Source organism: Sarcophilus harrisii, chromosome 1 (assembly GCF_902635505.1).
Source record: "Sarcophilus harrisii chromosome 1, mSarHar1.11, whole genome shotgun sequence".
Lineage (NCBI taxonomy): Eukaryota > Metazoa > Chordata > Mammalia > Dasyuromorphia > Dasyuridae > Sarcophilus > Sarcophilus harrisii.
The window spans coordinates 363828699-363837764 of NC_045426.1; the positions used below are offsets into that span (position 1 = coordinate 363828699).

The 9066-nt window shown below is 37.3% G+C and overlaps 1 protein-coding gene across 3 annotated transcripts in view; it reads right to left on the reverse strand.

Annotated features, from left to right (window-relative positions):
* CTIF (cap binding complex dependent translation initiation factor) overlaps window positions 1–9066 on the reverse strand; it is a 476533-nt gene that overhangs the window by 407089 nt on the left and 60378 nt on the right. The gene's annotated exons all lie outside the window — the stretch shown is intronic.

The following is a 9066-nucleotide window of genomic DNA, read 5'->3' on the forward strand; positions in this document are numbered from 1 at the left end:
TTAAAGCCATCTATAGTATGAAAAAATGTTCTAAATCGCTATTGATTAGAGAAATGCAAATTAAAATAACTCTGAGGTACCACCTCACACCTCTCAGATTGACTAAAATGACAGAAAAAGATAAAGATAAATACTGGAGGGGATGAGGGAAAATTGGACCACTAATGTATTGTTGATAGAGTTGTGAAATGATCCAACCATTCTGAAGAGCAATTTGGAACTATGCCCAAAGGGATACCAAAGTATACATACCCTTTGACCCAGCAGTGCCATTACTGGGTATGCATCCCAAGGAAATCATAAAGGAGGGGAAAGGATCCACATGTGCAAAAATGTTTGTAGCAGCACTTTTTGTCGTATCAAAGAATTGAAAATGAGTAGATGCCCATTAATAGAGGAATGGCTAAACAAGTACTATATAAAAATAATGGAATATTATTGTTCTATAAAAATGATGAACAAGCTGATTTTAGAAAGGCCTAAAAAGATTTACATGAACTGATAGTGAACAGCAGAAACAGGAGTGAAACAAGCAGAAGCAGGAATATATCATATACAACAGCGAGAACATGCGATGATCAATTATGAAAGGCTTTGTTCTTCTCAGTGATTCAGTGATTGATCCAAAGCACTCCCAAAGACTTTGGAAAGACATTACTGAAGAGGAGAAGAACTTCACTCAAATAAAATGCATTGCAGAGAAAGAAGTTGTTGTTCACTATTTTCAGTTGTGTCTGATTCTTTGTGACCCCATTTGGGGTTTTCTTGGCAAAGATACTGGAATGGTTTGCCATTTCCTTCTCCAGTTCATTTTATAGATGAGAAAACTGAAGCAAAAAGGGTTAAGTGACTTGCCCAGAGTCACATAGCTAGTTAGTGTCTGGAGTGATCTGAATTCAAGATGAGTCTTCCTGACCCCAGGCCCACCACTCTATCCACTCTATCACCTAACTGCCCATATATATTTATTCATTTAATAAATTATATACATAGCTATGTATACTGATGATGATCATATACGTGTTATCATTTATATACATATGTCATGAAATGTACACTAAAATAAAAATTAAAAAAGGATAAACTAAAGATAAAATAACATTTGATACCAAAGTTAATAAAAAGCCAATGGAATTTGTCAAATGGGAAATGACATGATCAGAACTTTATTTTAGGAAAAACATTTTGACAGCTGAGTGGAGAGCCAGAAAAGGGGCTATTATTATAGTCCAGAAGAGAGGTGATAAGGTCCTGAACTAGGGTGGTGACTGTTTAAGTAGAGAAAAGGAGTAAGAAATATTGTAGAGGAGAAATGACAAGATTTGTCAAAGAACAGGATATGTGGAGCAAATTAGGATGAGGAGCTGAAAATAATATTGAGGTTGCTAAACTGGGTGCCTGACAGGATGTTGGCTCTTGACCAAAATAACTAAATTTGGAAGAGAGGTGAGTTTTATTTATTTTTCTTCTTATTTATTTATTTGATATCTACCCCTTCTCCCCATTACATTTTCTTAACATTTGTTTTTAAGATTTTTGAATTCTAGGTTCTCTCCTTTATCCTCACCCACAATTAAGAAACCAAATGTGAAATTATGCAAAAGATTTCCATAAAAGTCAAATTGTGAAAGAAAACATAGATCTCCCACCCTAATGAAAATTAAAACCCTCAGGAATAATTAAATTGGGGAGGGAGGGAGAAGAAAGAAAGAAAGAATGCTTCAGTCTGTATTCAGACACAATCAGTTCTTTCTCTAGATATGGATGGGATTTTTCATCATAAATCCTTCAGAGTAGTTGTGGATGATTGTACTAGTGAAAATAGCACAATCATTTACAGCTGGTGATCCCAGCTATTGCTATTACTTTGTATACAGTAAATTTCACTTTGTTCATGGAAGACATTCCAAGTGTTTTTTTTTTCCCTAGAGAGCATTCTGCTCATCAATCCCAGAGAACAATAATATTCCATCATAAGCACATACATCAGTTTATTGAGCCATTCCCCAAATGATGGGCATCTCCTCAATTTCCAATTTTTTTTTGTCCTGAGAAGTGAGCTGCTATATTTTTATACATATAAGTCATTTTCCTTTTTTTTAGTTTTTGTTTTTTCCTCCAAAATCATTATTGCTATTCATGCCTAGTAGGGATGTTATTAAGTCAAAGGATGTGCATGAATTTACAGCTCTTTGGGCACAGATTGTATCTTTTGATCATTTATCAATTGGGGCATGATTCTTATTTTTTATAAATTTGACTCAGTTCCCCCTGTTTGAGAAATGAGGCATTATTAGACAAATTTGCTTCAATTTTTTTTTTCATTATTGATAATTATATTTCCTCCTCTCTGTATTCTTTCTCTCCTTTCATTCTATCCCTCCTCAAAAGTGTTTTATTACTGACTACTCCCTCCCCCAATATGCCCTCTCTTTTATCATCCTCCCCTCTTCCCATATCCCATTTCCTTCCTATTTTCCTTTAGGATAAGATATATTTCTATGCCCTTATTGAGTATGTATATTATTTCTTATTTGATCCAATTCTGATGCAAGAGAGAGACAGAGAGACACAGTGACAGAGAGAGAGAGAGAGAGAGAGTAGGCACTCAGTAGTAGTAAGAAAAGTCAGATGAGTCAAAAATCTGGATGTGCAAGAAAAAAGAAATAGGATATACTCAGAGAAAGCCTTCTCCACACATCTAAGTATTTATATCACACCCATCAATGGCTGATGTACCTAGACACCATGAAAAGTGCTATTTTAATGCAAGAGAAAAAAAAAGGTGGGAGGGAAAGAGCTTCCAAATTTGCCATCCTAGGGCCTTGTCAATGGAGGCTCATTCAGGCTTGGGAAGCGAGAATGAATGATTCATTGATAAGGACCAGAAGGTAGGGGTGTCAAGCTACAACTATATCTGGGGAATACAGCTACTACCCTAAGCTGCAGAAATGGAACACAAACCAAAACAGGTTTGTGTTCTCTCTGCCCCAGACCCCAGACCCCAAACCCCGCCCTGGTGGGGAAGGGGGAGATCAATAGGGTCTGGGGTCTGCCAGCCAGGACTCCTTCCCAGCTGTTATCCCTGTAAATCCCAGACAAGTCACTCCCTCTTTTTCCTCAGTCTTCCCAGAACCAGGTTGGATGAACACAAGCCAATTTTCCAGATGGGGTTTACCTGGCAAGCAGTATTCTGGTGAACTGAAGGGAACTCCCATCATCTTCTCAAACAAACTACAGGCACTGCAGGGTTGGGGGAGGGACTCAAAAGCCTCAGCATTTTTTTTTTTTAAAGGGAGAATCACATTATTTCCATTCTTTCTCTTACTGCAGTAACTACACTAATCTGCATTTGGATTGTTCCCAGCTCAAAAAGGACACTGCCAGGTCCTCCTGGGGAGAAATGGAGTTTGGTGATTATATCAGACTTCTAGCCTAATGGAACAGCCTTTGTACCCTGTGTCTTGCCCGGCTTCCCCTCCGGAGGTGCTGAATAATTTATCTGCTCTCCCCCTAGAACATTACCTCCCAAATACTGGCTCTGTTTTAACAGATGCCGTCCAAATCTCCCAACGTGGGGATGTTTCAGAAATCTTCCTCATTTCTTAAGGATTATCTGCAATGGGAACAGCCTTGATTGCACCTGAGACTGCCTGAGGTTTTCCGGAGCAAGAACTAGCTAGTACTGAGCCCCTCCCTGTTACCAGGGAAGAAGTGATGGAGCTGGCCACAAATACTATTCCTTTGATCCTCACCATAACCTTGGTTAGGTAGGTGATATTATGATTCTAATTTAACAGTGGAGGAAACTGAGGCAGGCAGAGGATAAATGATTTGCCCAGGATCACACAGCCAAGTAAAAGTCTGACTGGATTTGAATTTGGGTCTTCCTGATCTGACTCTAGTCCCACTGTGCCCCTAGCTACCAATCTAGGCTGTTAGAGTGGAAAAAGACCATTTTCTGGCTGTTTTACAAATGGAATCCTTAACTTTCAAATTAGATTGCAAGCTCCCTAACAGGCCTTGGGAATGTCAGTAAGCAGAGATGAGAAAGAGTTTCCTTAAAAGGTATTCCAAGTAATTCAATTTGGCTGCAGCATAGGGAAAAGTATTGAAAAACAATACAAAAATAAATAAATACATTTTTAAGCTGGAAAAAATTGAGAAAATACTAAACAGTAAGATTGAAAAAGACAGAATCTCAGAGCCAGAAACAACTTCAGATGTAATATAATTCAACTTTTACTTGGAGGCATGAATTCTATCTACTACCTCAATGATAGAAAAACTCATTACTTTCCCCCTCTAGGGCAGCCCATCGTCATTTCTTGGCAGTTACTATTGTTAGGAACTTTAGTTGCCCTTCAGATCCAAGTAGAGAAAGTCTAATTTCTCTCTTCCACATGACAAATATTTAAAGACATTACCATATCTCCTCAAGGCTTATCCAGATTAAATATTTCTGATCATTCAACTGATCCTTATATGGAATGGTTTTGTATATTCTCACCATTCCAGTCACCCTTCTCTGGATAAGTTTCAGTTTATCCAAGTCCCTTCTGAAATATGGCACCCAGAAGAAGCCTGGAATCCGATCACGGCCTGCTTTGAATGCCAAGCCAAGGAATTCAGACGTTAGCCTGTAGACGATGAGGAACTACTGAAAAATTTTACAGCATGCAGTGATATGACCAGAACTGTGCATTAGGAAAACTGGTCTGTAAAGACCTGAGAAACAGATTGAATGGAAAAAAGACGAGGAAATCGTCTTTTTTTTTTTTTTTTTTTTTTTTTTAAATTAGAGGGAATGGTATGATCCAGCTCAGCCATTTAATTATGAAGAAAGACTCACAACTGGCTGAGGAGTCCCTTACATTATACTGTTAGCTAAGACTCAAATATTTGTATATAGTTAAGGAGATGAACAGAGGTAAAAGAATCTTCCCAGACTCCCTCTTCTTAGTCCTTATTGATAAATTAGATTGATTGTGATGTTTCTTCCTCAACTATTTTTGGAATGCAAGTCTCTATTTTTTCCTTTTAGTGGTGATATATTCTTTTCTCTTTCTAGCAGCTATAAATTCAAAATTATATCTTTTGTTTTTCTTTTCTCTTGAAAATTATATACACTTAAAGAAATTTCTATGCATTGCTCAGTTAATTAAGAATTTTGTGCCTATGCTAAAACAAATAATAAACCTGGGTTTCCCCTCTTAAATTCTGTATATTGATAGTTTCCATTAACCAGCAAAACCTATCAGTATATCTGTGTATGTTTCCATATCATTCCAGTAGTTCAGGATTGAGGTGATAAATAGACTTGAAAACTGAGAGTAGATAAAATGTAAAAGCCTAGGCAGAATATCATTCTTAAACTGTCCTCCAGATTCTCTCTAAATTTGGATTTTCCTAGGGAGCAAGGAGAAAGCGACCAGGTAGGTTAACTTAGTGGGATAGAGTACTAGGCCTGGAGTCAGAAAGACCCAAGTGTCTTCAAACACTTACTAGATGCGTAACCCTAGGCAAGTCACATAACTGTTTGCCTCAGTTTCCTCAACTGTAAAATAAGATGAAGAAGAAATGGCAAACCATTCTTATATCTCTGTCAAGAAAATCTCAGATAGGGTCACAAAGAATTAGACATGACTGAAAAACAAGTAAAAAGAAGAAAGAAGGCACAAAAGAAAATAAGTCATTTTGGATAGGGTCTCTAAAGAAACAGGGGACCTCCCTACTTTTGCATTTCAAAACACATATTCCTTCCAACATTCAGGATCGAAGGACTCAAAAACAGAGGAGGTAATAAGAATCTCATCCAGCCTTCTCATTTAACAAATAAGAAAACTGAGACCCAGAGAATATTTTCAAAAACTATTTGCCCAGCTTCACCAGGTAGTAAAAAATAATATAAATCCTCTGATTGCACTTTTCACTCTACCACACCTTTGATGAAGCCATAGCTTGTAACCTTTAAAATGTAATAACAATTGACTTTAAGGATAACTAAGAGGCAGCCTAACATAGCAGATAGAAAACCTGCTTCTGAGCTCTTCCTCTGACCCATACCAGTTGTGTGACTCTCAATGCCCCAAGCAGCTCTCTAAGACTACAAATAGTAGGGCAGGTACAGATCTCCAGGTCTAGGGGGAGTTTTCCCCACTGGCAGATCCTTAGACCAATAAAAGCATAGGTAAGGTCTCCACCTCTCTCCAAAATAAAAGATTAACAAATTTATTTCTTTTGAACAAATCATTCATTCCCATTTTTTAAAAAAAGAGTTCAGAGAATTGAAATGATAAGAAAAGTGGGTCATATCATTCATATATCTTTCATTCAAACCTAGATCTCTTTATTTTTAATTCAGTCATTTCCATTATGTCAGCTGCTCCTGTACTTTCTTGGCCAGTCCCATTCCCCCCACTAAGTTCTGCTCCCAACCTCTTTTCTCTCCTCCTCTCCTCAGCCCCCATCAGTCCTGGCCTCCCTCCCCTACTCCAGCATGATGTCCCTCTACTGAAGTTCAAGCCAGTCACTTCACTTCTCCTGCGTCATTCAGGGGACAACAATGAAGCATCTTATGAGTGGAGAAAAATATGGACTGAGCCCAGCAGGCTGCCCAGCCCCATCCTTCCTATGCCTTTGTCTGACTCAACTCACTGTTCTCAGATGGCCCTTTTGCTCAGGGACATGTGGGATAGCCAAGTCCATGCCTGAGCCAAGCTTAATCAATTTTCTGAAGTAATTTCCCACAAAATAATTCTCTTTGGGGTCTCCTCAAGGTCTCATCACTATTCTCTGCTATTAAAGACTTGCCATTTAAAGGCTTTTCACACAGACACTTAAACATATAAACTGGAGGCAGGAAGTTTTAAGAATTAGTAGGGCTTCTGGCAGCAGCTTTGAAAGTATTTTTTTCTCCATTGTAGTAAAGCAGAAAAAATATTACTTATCTCCTCCTCTCCCCTTCAGCAAACCTTAAGGTTTTTTGTGTACATGATGCTGAAGTTCAAAGATAAAAATTTTAAAAGGCCAAAACTTTTATTTTTTTTTCTGGAGGCCCATACATCACAACTCAATCTTTTTGATCTCCACAAAACATTGTTTGTACTTGTCTTTATTGTCCACTATTAAATGGTTGCACCTTCATGTATACTTATTGTGTATCTAAGTTATATTTTAATATATTTAACATCTACTGGTCATCCTGCCATTTAGGGGAGGGGGTGGGGGGGGTAAGAGGTGAAAAATTGGAACAAGAGGTTTGGCAATTGTTAATGCTGTAAAGTTACCCATGTATATATCCTGTAAATAAAAGGCTATTAAATTTAAAAAAATAAATAAATAAATAAATAAATGGTTGCACCTTAATTATACCTATAGCTCTATTCTCCTGGAAAATGCATATCAGACAAATTTCATTACAATAGAAACAGCCTTTTTCCTAACTGTTTCTCAGTATTTATACGGGCTAAAAACAAAAAAGTCTATGGAGTAAAAAAATTACATGTTTAAGAAAAGAAAAGAAAAAAAAATCTCAAAAGTGGTATCTGTGAATAAGGAAGAGAATAAAGAGAAAATATTAGCAAAAGAGGAATAGGATGAAAGATGTGTTCTCAGAGAAACCAAAGGCCCATTAAAATAACAGATAAGCACCAGCCAAGCTAGCCCACACACTGTTCCCATAATAAAATGCTTTTTTTAATGCTTCATATTAAAAAGGTATGTGGACAGGCAAGGGGGGGGGGGGGAGGAGAAAAAACCCACAAACAAAAGAAAACTCCTCCTTTTGGCTTGGTGGGGCTTGGGCTAAAAACTATCATTCTTTCCAAATATCAGCATGGAAACAAGGTTGCCCACTAAATGCATGATAATCCCCTAAATGCAGGGGAAAATGCAGGCCTGATTCTCTATTGGTTTCTCAAGTATACGCTACAGGGAAACATAGAAAGCTTTCTTTTCAACAAGTATTATCAGAGTTCAAAGGAAAACTTTTTCAGTGTTCAAGATCATATAAAATATATAATAAATAAGTTACATAAAGCAGTCATAACATACTGGGGCTTCAAGGAAGGTTAAAAGTCACCCAATTCAATAATCTTACTACGCAGAGAGTACAACAGACCCAGAAGGACAGATGAATGAGTCAAGGACAGATGGCTGTTTGATGATAGCTGGAAACAGAATTCAGGTCTTCAGACATCTAACATAGTGTCCTTTCCACCATGCTATGCTGAATGAGTATTGCATTTCTGCATAACCTTTTCTTTCATTTCTAAAAATAAGTAAAGGTTTTAGTAAAAGTGCCCTGGGAAGGACCTGAATTCAAATCCTCTAAGCTTGATTCCTACTACCTACTACTAGTAATTTAATATTTTTACTTCAGTTTATTACTGCTCTATAGGATGAGGGGTTTGGAGCAGATCACCTCAAAAGTTCCCTCCAATTTTCTATCACCTTTGATCCTATTAATTTATCTTAAAAGCAGAAGGCTTTTTTATAAATTTGTTAATTTCTTCCAAATTATAGACATTAATCAGGCTTTTTGCCTCTTGAATCATAATGCATATATACAGATGTATAAACAAAATAAAGTACATGAATATTGGTCAACAAGCATTAACTACATGACTACAAGGGATTGTGGTCAAGGTCACAGAGAAAGTAAATGAAATTTAAGAAGGCCCTAAAATCCCTCCCATCTTCTCCCTATTATCTCCCAATCACACCATTCTCTCTGCATATAAATTGGCTAAGACAGGTAGTAGGTGGCCTAGAGATCCCTGGACTTCCAGCTGAGAGTTCACTAGTGATGTCTAAAAAATCTTCCTCCTTTTTATCCCCCCTCTCAGATAACGTGATAGACTAGTGAAAAACAAAGCTAGATAAATTGATTTAATAGGCATTCACTGTTGGGATAAAATAAGTATTTTACCAATAACATTCTCCTGACAGTTTCCACCTGACAGTCTAGGGGGATCTTGTGTTTGATAAATAGCAAAACTTTTTCAGCTTTTCCCCTACTAAATAATTTCTCCTGATATACATAATTGGTTCTTAAGGGGAAAA